The following is an 11,273-nucleotide window of genomic DNA, read 5'->3' on the forward strand; positions in this document are numbered from 1 at the left end:
CATGATGCTTATAATGAGCTACTACGGAGAAACGTAACTCACATCTTTAATCATCAGATCCATGGTTCTCAACACATACTCTGCAGAAGATACACACTTTGCAGTATTAATGGCTGCTCTATTAAAAACAAAAGGAAGAGGCAAAACCAAACACAGAGGTACCGTGTGGTATCTTAGATCCTAAGATGCTGAAGGCTCCTTTTCCTCGGATGCTAATGGGAGCCAAGGCAGCATATTCTAGGCATGCTTGTATGCCCGTTTGTATTGTGGTACTATTCACAGTAGCCAAGTTATGGGATCAACCCAGATATCTATCAATAGATAAATAAAGATAAGTAGAGTGGATCCATGATGTAGTTTTATGCACCCATAAAGAAAAACAAACTTATATCATGTATAGGAAAATAGATGGAACTGGACAGCATGTTAATTGAAGTAAGATAGACTCGGGAAGACAAATGCAGAATCCAATTTTACTTGTTATGACATAAAAGTGTAAGGAAGATTGTTTAAAAGCAGGAAAGACACCAAGAGGAGGGAGAGAGGGCCCTGAGGGAGGGTGGTAAAGCACATAACTTTCGTGCTTGAAAATGTCACAGGGAAACCCATTGTTTTGTACAACTAATATATGTTAATAAAAAGAAAAATTGGTAGGGAATAAGGATCCTTTAATCAAATACGTTTGGGAAATATAAATTGTGTGGGATTAATTATGTATCTCACTGCTGTAGGTTTTTTCTTTTTTGTGGAGCAGTCGGCACGGGGTCTTACTGCATAGCCCTGGCTGTCCTGAACTCACTCTGTAGACCAGGATGGACCTGAACTCAGAGGTCCGCCTGCCTCTACCTCCTGAATGCTGGGATTAAACACGTGTGTCACCACCACCCGGCTGGCAGTAGAATTTCTTAAGAAAACATTGTTGTGCATTGTAAACTCCCAGGAAAGGGTTAAAGTTTGCACCTTTTTCCAAAATTGATGAGATGTATCACACTTTGAAAAGCAACATCTTTCAGAATCAAGTTTAGAAAGTAATATGTCAAACGGATATTTAATGAATATGCCTTGCTTATGAGAATACTGTCTTAGATTTATGGTTCTTTTGACCTGTCACACAGGCAGAAACAGCAACTCCTTAATCAGGTTGTTATGTGACTGAAATGAAGTCAAATACAGCCAGGCCCCAAGTCATACAGTCAAACACTGCCGGACAAGGTTTCAGCCTACAACAGACCACAAAATGCTGGGCGTAGTGAGGTATGTCTGCTACAAAAGCACTCACAAGACTGAGGCAGGAGGATCGTGAATTAGTAACAGGTCTGAATACACAGCTAGTCTCTGTTTCAAAAGAAAACAAAGACAAAATGACCATTCATTTTGAGCCTACTGGATTCTAATGCACTGAAAAAGCCCTTATTCTCATGCCCATAAGACAAGTGCAGCTCTCACCCCTCATCAAAGAAACTTCTCTTTGCTGTAACAGATGGAGAACATTACAGAAAACTACAACTGATCAAGACGAAGAGAACAAGAGACCCGACTGTGTCTAGTTCTAGCTCATATCTCCACATCACAATTCCAGCACTAAGCCTCAGAGATCACTGCAGAAGAGATGCAAAGATCAGAAGGGCCAGACAGCAGAAGTTTTCTGGGGTTTTGTGTCTCCTAGAAATACCAGAGGGGCTGTGCCCATAAAGTCTCAACAACATGGCTGCCTAGTAAGAGTGACAGCAATGGCCATGCTGATGTGGAAGGAAGAAACTCATAGGACCTCAACCACAAAGAAAGACTGGTAACCGGGAATACTGAAAGCCAAAGAAATCATCTTCCCCAAGGAAAAAAGCTCACAACTGGTTATCCAATGCCAGGTGATCAGGCCCTGAAATCATCGACAACATACAGCATACAGGAAAAAAAAAAAATTGTATGGACTGAGTACTAGTAGTGTGTGTGTGTGTGTGTGTGTGTGTGTGTGTGTGTGTGTGTGTGTGTGTGCGTGATCTCGACTCTCACCACTCTCAGACACTCTGTATGGCTTTGCACCTGGGAACAGAACTGTCATGTTTGACTCCAGCTGTCAATCCGGAGCCAAGTCAGCCCAGCTGGCAATCCCACCTTGTCTGGGACTTTTGCTTCCTTACCTTGATAAATCTCCACCCACCCCTGCCTCTCTCACACAGTGGAAGATTCGAAAAAAACACCAGGATCTAAGCACAAACAAGAGAGCACAGAACTTCCAGATGCCAAAAAAACGAGCTGAAGGACTTCCTAAATCAAGGAGCTTAGGCAAAAAGCAATATATCATTTAGGGAAATGCAGACGCTGGAGAGTGCACTAGACCTGCATTTAATTTCTAATCTGTTTTTGCACCGCTGCATGCCAAAGTTGATTCAAATAAATATTTAAATAAAACCTGAGCTGCACAGAGTACTGCGAAAATGACCGGGTCGGGTGTGACTGGAAGCTCATCGGTGGTGCGCGTGCGCCCTCTGCTGCTGGACAGCGCTTTCAACAACCCACGCGGTCCTTTTCTGTTCTTTTCCTCTTTAAATACTGGGGAATGTTATCGGTTTGGTTTGATTTGCACATAACAAGTGGAAAAACGCATGCATAAACTTTCTTTGAGTTTCACCCTCATCTCAGAGAGATTTCGTCAACAAAAGTACTCAGATTTCTTGCTGGGTTGAGACCATGGCATATATACTATTCTTTAAAGAATAAAATGTCCTGACTGGGTGTAATGGCCCATGCCTATAATCCTAGCAGCTTGGGAGATGGTGGGGGAAGGATGGGCCTGAAATGTTTCTGACTTTGAGGATATAGCTGAGGTCATGTGTGACTGTGATCCTGCCCCTTCAAAATAAATAAATAAAATGTCCCATCGAAGGTATTTTATGTGGGTATCCTGATGGCACATCATATAAGGTTCGAATTTTAATCATTACATAGACTTTTTAGTCTTCATGTTTCCGTGACTTATTTCTCAAGATTTCCAGGTTCAATGTTTACAAACATGCCCCGTGTGTTTTTATAGAACCTGGTTACAATAAGTACAGCTTATTATTAAAAATAGGAAGTTGGGGGGTTGGGGATTTAGCTCAGTGGTAGAGCGCTTGCCTAGGAAGCGCAAGGCCCTGGGTTCGGTCCCCAGCTCCGGAAAAAAAAGAACCAAAAAAAAAAAAAAAAAATAGGAAGTTGGGGGCAAGGGCTGAAGAGATGGCTCAGCGGTTAAGAGCACTGACTGCTCTTCCAGAGGTCCTGAGTTCAGCAACCACATGGTGGCTCACAACTATCTGTAAAGGGACCTGGTGCCCTCTTCTGGTGTGTCTGAAGACACTGACAGTGTACTCACACATGAAGTAAATTAAGTAAATCTTTGTTTATAAAGGTAGGGAACGGTGCGCACTCAGCACGGGTGGTGAGCATGCGTGCTGTGTACAAATCTGTGTGACTGAGCTGGTCTTTAAGAAATAGAAATGGCTTCCAAAAGAGCTCTGGTCATCCTAGCCAAAGGAACAGAGGAGAGACAATGATTCCTGTGGATGTCGTGCAGTGAACTGGGATTAAAGTCACTGCTGTGGGGTTGGGGATTTGGTTCAGTGGTAGAGCGCTTGCCTAGTAAGCACAAGGCCCTGGGTTCGGTCCCCAGCTCCAAAAAAAAAAGAAAAAAAAAGTCACTGTTGTAGGCTTGGCTGGGAAGGACCCCTGTACAGTGTAGCTATGAAGTAATGATTTGTCTGGGCACCAGTCTGGAGACACAAAAAACGTAGGGATCATACGATGTGGTTGTTCTTCCAGGAGGAAATCTGGGTGCACAGAATTTATCTGAGTTGGCTATGGTGAAGGAGCTCCTCAAGGAGCAAGAGAGCAGTAAGGGCCTCATAGCTGACGTCTGTGCGGGTCCTACGACTCTGTTGGCTCACAAAGTAGGTTTTGGAGGCAAGGTTACAACACACCCACTGGCTAAGGACAAAATGATGGACGACAGTCTCCACAGCTACTCAGAGAGCCCCATGGAGAGGGTGGCCTGATCCTCACCAGCCGTGAGCCTGGGACCAGCTTCAAGTTTGGGCTGGCCATTGTGGAGGTACTCAGCGGCAAGCAGGTAGCTGACCAAGTAAAGGCACCACTTGTTCTAAAAGACTAGAGCCCAAGCCCTGGACCCCAAGGTTGAGCAGGCATTGGAAGTCCACAAGTGTGTCCACATGGGAAGTAGCATGCGAAGTAGCTGCTACACGGGAGTCTCACCCTAGATCCGTACATTTCTGAACCTTGCTAGTAGAATAAACAGTTCACCAAGTTCTGAGAGAGACAGACAGACAGACAGACAGACAGACAGACACAGAGACAGAGAGACAGAGAGACAGGGAGAGAGAGAGAGAGAGAGAGAGAGAGAGAGAGAGAGAGAGAGAGTTGGGGCTGGAGAGGTGGCTCAGCAGTTTAGAGCATTTGCTGCTCTTACAGAGAGAGGTTCCAGGCTCTTTTCCCAGTGTCCTCAAGGAGGCTCACAACTGTCTGTAGCTCTAGTTCCAGGGAGATCTGATGACCTCTGTGGGAAATGTATGAATACTGTGTGCATACATGCTGCAAACACAATACACGTCTTAGGGTTTCTCTTGCTGAGGTGAAACACCATGACCAAAACGCAGATTGGGGAGGAAAGGGTTTATTTGGCTTATATTTCTATATCAGTGTTCATCACTAAAGAACTCAAACAGGGTAGAACCTGGGGGCAGGAGCTGATGCAGAGGCCGTGGAGGGGTGCTTCTTACTGACTTTCTCATCATGGTTTGCTTAGCCTAATTTCTGGTACAACACAGAACCACCAGCCCAGCAATGACACTACTCATAATGAGATGGGCCCTTCCACATCAGTCAGTAGTTGAGAAAATATCCAAAAGCCAGGTCTTATGGAGGCATCTTCTCCCCTGAAGGTCCTCCTTTCAGATAACTCTAGCTTGTGTCAAGTTGACATAAGACTAGCCGGCACAACATAGAATATAAAGAAATTTTTTTTAATCTTTAAAAAAAAAAAAGAATACAAAGTTGCCAGCCCTGACTGAACAAGTCTTTAATCCGAGCACTCAAGAGACAGAGGCAGGTGGATCTCTGGGAATTCCAGACAAACTTGATCTACATAAGGAGTTCCAGGATAGTCAGGGCTACATGGAGAGACCTGTCTTTAGAAATAATACTAATTATAAGTTAATCCAGATTTGGCGGTACGTGTCCAGCTACTTGGGACTGTGAGGCAGCAAGATGCCAAGTTTGAGAACAACCCAGGCTACACAGTTCAGTTCGAGGCCAGCCTGCAATAGAGTAGAGCCTCTCCATCTGATAAAACACTAAATCATTGAATAGAAAGGGTACTCGTTGTTTATCTAAATTCCCTATTTTACCGGTTTTTCTCTGCTTTGCCTGATAAGCTTACCTCTATTCTCCTGACCTCTGAACCTCACAGTTAAAACTGTTTCATGCTGATCAGAGCAGTTAGCTCGTCTTAATAAAGAATAAAAACCAAACCTCTCTCCCTTTGTTTTCTGTTTACCCCCTCACATCTTTAACTAAGAGTAAAAACATGAGACTAAAGTTTAAGAAACTTGTTCCTAAAGTTACTTAATGACGAAATGAAAAGAACTCTCTAGTTTCTTTGTTCAGCAAAGAGATTGTACTAAACCCCCATAATAGTTTAAAAAGGCACATTTGGAAGGAGGAGAACCCACAGGATGTAGAACCCTCAGTCCTGAAACCCCCTGAATCACGTGTGGGAGCCTTAAAACACCAGGATGACCAGCCCCCATCTGAAGTGTTTATAAAAAGATAAAGAGAAAAGGAGATAGTTTGGTGGAGGTGTGGTGAGGTGTCAGGAAAGGGAGGGCCTCTGCGGAGCCAATGCTGAGACACCCCTTCCCCCTGAGGGACCAGCCACATAATGGTATAGTATAGAATAGAGTTTATTTAGGGCATGGGGAGGGGAGTCAAGAGGGTAGTAGAGGCAGAGAAAGAGAGAGAGAGAGAGAGAGAGAGAGAGAGAGAGAGAGAGAGAGAGAGAGAATATAGATAAGTAAGAGGCCGTCCCTGAGCACGTGGTGGGGGCGGGGCAAAGGGATGAGAGGAGAGAGCAGGAGTTGGAAGGTAAGAGCAAAAGAGAGCCGGGAGGTGCAAGCAGGAGGGACAAAGGGCTCCTCTTGTAGTGAGCCGGGTATACCTGACTGTTGCCAGGTAACAGTGGGACGGAGCATACCTGTTGCCAGGTAACAGAGCGTAGGTGGAGCGTAGACCCAATGCTAACACCATCTGTTGACCAGTGGTTACATACGATCCCTGAGTCCAGAAGCTCAAAGTATTCTGTGCTCTAAAGTGAATATTGGGGGTGGGGGTGGGGTGGGGAGTATATGCAGCAGGAAAGGACTCCACTCCGTTAGGGCTGCCAAGGTCCTTCAAGGAGTACTTCTCAACTTCGATGTCTGTGTGTGAATCGAAGCACACTGACTTAGTAGCTTTAGTATTTCTAACCAGCTGCTAGCTGATGTTAATGCTAAGGGCCAATGGTTCCGCTTAGACAGTAAGAGCCTGGGGCGGGGAGGGGGGGGAACCCGAGAGAGAGAGAGAGAGAGAGAGAGAGAGAGAGAGAGAGAGAGAGAGAGAGAATTTGCTATAATATAGAGTAATATAACATCTGTATATACTGAAATTGCAGATCACAACTACATTACTGTCGTAATGTCATAGCTGCTGCAGAAATGGGAAGAAAAAGAAAAAAACCTTGATAGTTCTCCGGGGGTTCTCTGTGCTGTCTGCAGTTGCTTTGGTGTCTTCTGTCTGTCACTCTGCCTCCAGACAGCAGAAAAAGACTTAGTGCCTGCTCCCCACCTGCTCCTTCGGAAATGCTGCCAGAATTGGGTGAGAGCATTCTACGCCCAGAACCTCAAAGATGGCGGCCGTCTAAACCACAGAAGCTCAAGTTGCAAATCATTTCCACCAGGCGATTCTTAACCATTTCGATCAGTCAGAGCTCCAAGGAGCCACTTCTGCAGACCGTGCAACGGTGTGAGGCTGATCAAATCAACCCTGGAAATCGTAATTGGCAAACCTCCTCGTGTGGTTTTGAGAAATTAATCAAGACAGGTTTGGTGAGCCTTTGCTGAGAGAGTCTCTTTGGGACAAACGACTCCGTTCCCAGTGCACTGTTACAAAGGAAAACTCCAGCTGCAAATCCCAAGGTGACCCATTTATCCACTCGGTTGGAGAATAATGACTTCTTAAGCACAGCAAATAATTCCGCTGGTTTAAAACCAATTTGGTTAATACGATTAAATGAACTATTTGATCTTTCGGGTTCAAAACCCGTCAATTTGACTCAGGCGTTAACATTTTAATAAGGACGTAAGCGTCGTGAAGATTCCAACGCCTTCCCATAACGTTTCGGAGGAGTGAGTTTCCGAAAGTGGCACATGTCACATCACACTTCAAATCCCCAGAAGTACTCAGAAGAATTGATATTGCAATATTTCTCACCTTAAGAACTCATTTCGTTTATTGGTGTTACCAAAGGAGAAACTGGAGTCAAGCTCTGCCCCCTCCCCACCCCACCCCTTACCCCGTGTGCTAGCCTCAGTGGTCACCTCCCAGTCTCAAGGCTTCCTCAGAGCACAGAAGCACTGTGAGTGTCAAAGGCCTATTTTCAGTTGTCATCTGAATGAATCAGCCAGTGATAGTTAATGCAATCAACCGATACCTCTCTTCTTGGAACCCACAGAATGTCACTCATTTGGGGCCTCTTTCCAATTGTTCCTCCTCAGACACACTGTCATATACAACCATCTTCTCTTTGTTCTTACATTTCACCTCTTAGCCATAAATTGATAGAGCCCCATCTGTAATTCCAAGACTGGCCTCTGGATGCCAAATAGGAGGACTGCCCCGCTATGTAGCTAGGAAACATATATTGTGTAATTTATTTCTTTTTACAGGTATGAGCGCTCCATCTGCAGGCCAGAAGAGGACATCAGATCTCACGAAAGAAGGTTGCAAGCTACCATGTGGTTGCTGGGAACTGAGATCGGGACCTCCGGAAGAGCAGCCAGTTCTCTTAACCGCTCAGCCTTCTCCCCAACCCCTAATAAACACATATTAAAATTAAATAAAATTTCATTCTTGCTCCAAACCAGCCACATCCCAGCCATCAGTGCCATCAGTGGTTTGGGTGTGGCTTAGGTGTTCCACATCTATTGAGAATGAGGGCCTGGGGCGCAGGGTAATAGTATAAGATAGGGCAGCCTGTATAGTGGGGGTTACTGGAAGATCCCTACATCACTGGAGAGCTTGAGGTGTTTTTTGTGCAACCCCCAGGCAGCTCTGCCTGGCTCCTATGACAAGAGCGAGACCAGTGTTAGCTGCCAACTTATGAAAACCTAGAATCACCTGGGAGTGAGATCTCTGGCCATGCCATGGATAACCAACTCAATCACCTTAATTGAAGTGGGAAGTGTAGTGAGAATTTTGGTTTCTTTGAAAAACACAGAAAGAGTATAAGAATGTGTTTTCACTTTAATCCCAGGTGCGGGATGTGGGGCTGTTACACTGTCTACAGCAGGTGACTGTGATTTGCCTCATGCTCTGGCAGGGATGGGATTTTACCAGCCGCAAGCATGTGACCTTTGTGATCCTGGGGACTCTTCAGAGGATAGATAAATGCTAGGGCCCTGAGAGAAGGTTGCTGGATTGGTGGTTGGTTGCTGTTGGTTGTGTTTTGTGAAGTGGTCTTTTAAGTAGTCATGCACAAAAAAGAAACAAGAAATTAGATCTTCTGACGGTAAAGTTCAAACTTGCCCCAAGGAACACAATGCTGCCCCCAATCAGCAGAAAATGACAAAAATAATAGATTTTCCCTTCTATCCTTTTTTCTCTCCTATCTAGTGTTAGGAGGTTGAAAGAGTAGAAGAAAACAAGTGGAGACAAGTGGAAGAAAGAAGAACCCACAATGTAGCAAACTTCCAGCTACAGGGAATACTTGCCCACATTGGGCGGCTCCATTCCCTAGCTGGGATCCTGCAATGCATAGCTTGAAAAGGTGAGCAGAACGGTGGCCATCTCCATCAAGCTCCTGCCGACCTAACTCTCCCACCATAATGGACAGTGCGAGCTAAAATACCTCCCTCATGTATTCATGAGGTGTGTTTACAACACCAGATTACTAGGAACAAGCCAATAACTACACATAGAAGTACAAACGAGTCGTGATCTATTTACATCACCCAATTCTCTCTGCAAGAAAAGGGTGTTACCGGTACAGGAAGCAAGATTAAGATGCACAGACGTTTACGTAGAAGGCACCTGATACTAAGAGAGGGCATACTGCGGGGTGGCTTGCAGGCTCAGTGCTAGGCCTCAGGAAACAGAGGTAGCTGGCGTCGTGAGTTCCAGGACAACCTATCCAAAAGAAAGAGGGGAGGGAGGGAGGGAAGGAAGAAGGAAGGGAAGAGGGACGGAAGGAGGGAGGGAGAAGGGAGAAAGCATATGTGATGATTCCATGTATGTAAAATTCTAGGATGGTTAAAATTAATCTGAAATAAATCAGAGCAAAGGGTTCCTGCATGGTGGAGAGGAAGAAACAAGCTAAGAAACAAAGGATTCTGGGATGATGAAAAAGTCTTGTGCCACCCATTGTAAATTCAGACTGTGTTTGCCCCATTAGTATATGGAGGGATTAGAGAGAATTAGAGAGAACTCATCAGGGAGGGTAAGCACACAAAGATGTCAGTTAGGAAATTTACCATGAGGGGCTGGAGAGGTGGCTCAGTGTTAAGAGCACTGACTGCTCTTCCAGAGGTCCTGAGTTCAATTCCCAGCAACCACATGGTGGCTCATTACCTTTAGGGATTTGAGGCCCTCTTCTGTTACATTGAAGACAGCAACAGTGTACTCATGTAAATAAAATAAGTAAATAAAACTTAAAAAAAAAGAAAGAAAGGAAGACAAAGATAATGTTAAAGTTCATCTGGAAATCACATGAAGAGAAATAGCCTCCCCCACCAAAAGTAACCAAAGTAATTGTGAGAGACATTTCCTCCCAGACATGGAAGCATTGTATTACATATACAAATGTGTCCTATTTTAAGAAACATGAAACCATAAAAGTACAATTTTTAAAAAGCATGCATGTGATATGCATACATACACACATGCATGCATACATGCATACAGGCAAAAAACACAATGTTTAAATCTGAAAAAAAAAAAAAAAGCCAGGCTGGAGACCCCGCTGAGGTGTTAGATATTCACAGACCTTACAGAAGACCTGAATTTGGTTCTCAGCTTGCATGCCAGGCAGTTCCCACCATCTGTAACTCCAGCTCCAGGGAGTCTGATGCCCTCTTGTGGTCCCCACAGGCACCTGTTGCACTCATGTGCACACCAGCACACAGGCATCCACACCCAACTTAAAATACATCTTTAAGTAAATTCTGAAGAGGCCCAAGGTGGTGCAGTCCCTTAGACACTGGTAGACGTTTGCACCAGCGCAGCCTCTATGGAAACCAGATGAAGCTGGTTTCTTTTGCTCCTCAAGAGCTGACAGTAGAGGGTTGGGGATTTAGCTCAGTGGTAGGTAGCTACTGTCACGTAGGTAGAGGAGCGAGCCTGGGCATATGCATGCCCGACAGATCTGCACATGGTACACATGACTACTGCAGCAATGCTCATGACAACCTGTTAGGGAGCAGCCAGGTGTCATCGTTGGAAAAGGGATAAGGAAGATGTGGTGCAGGTGCAGAATAGACAGGTCAGGGAGACAGTCAGGATGAAACCTGTCATCTGCTGGGAAACAGATGCTAGAGAGAAATGTGTAAAGCAAAGTAAGTCAGATTCATGATGAATACGTCTTCGCTGAAATCTGGAACCAAAAGAGTATGTGGGGGGGGGGGGAGTCGGGGGGAGACAGACAGACAGAGACAGAGAGAGAGAGAGAGAGAGAGAGAGAGAGAGAGAGAGAGAGAGAGGTAAGAGGAGAAATGGAATCACTAGAGAAGGGGCCAGGAGAGTTACAAGGGTGAATACTGACACCACACAACAGATAACTGAATAAAAAATACCATTTTAAAGCCCATTACTTTGTACACACAAATACACGCTAATAAAAGTTTGACTGTAGAGTTTCCATTTAAGTTGAAAAGAATGCAACATATGTATTATCTACTCAGACATGCCCACATATCTTGTCTGGACTTAATCCAAGTGTTGTCTGCAGCAGAAGTGCAGCCAGCAAGGAGGTGCAG

General features: G+C 44.9%; 1 long non-coding RNA gene and 1 pseudogene across 5 annotated transcripts; both read left to right on the top strand.

Annotated features, from left to right (window-relative positions):
* Positions 3,420 to 4,300, top strand: Park7-ps1 (Parkinsonism associated deglycase, pseudogene 1; annotated as a pseudogene).
* LOC102557532 (uncharacterized) lies at positions 6,248 to 8,146 on the top strand. 5 transcript variants are annotated; one of them, XR_005487030.2, is made up of 3 exons: positions 6,248 to 6,357; positions 6,698 to 7,660; positions 7,971 to 8,146. It is a non-coding gene; the product is annotated as an uncharacterized LOC102557532 (long non-coding RNA). The 5 variants fall into 5 exon arrangements; XR_005487028.2 differs by having other exon boundaries at positions 6,249 to 6,357; positions 6,698 to 7,220; XR_010053736.1 differs by having other exon boundaries at positions 6,250 to 6,340.
* The last annotated feature ends 3,127 nt before the right edge of the window (positions 8,147 to 11,273 follow it).

The sequence above is a fragment of the Rattus norvegicus genome, chromosome 7 (genome assembly GCF_036323735.1).
Source record: "Rattus norvegicus strain BN/NHsdMcwi chromosome 7, GRCr8, whole genome shotgun sequence".
In the NCBI taxonomy this organism is placed as follows: Eukaryota; Metazoa; Chordata; class Mammalia; order Rodentia; family Muridae; genus Rattus; species Rattus norvegicus.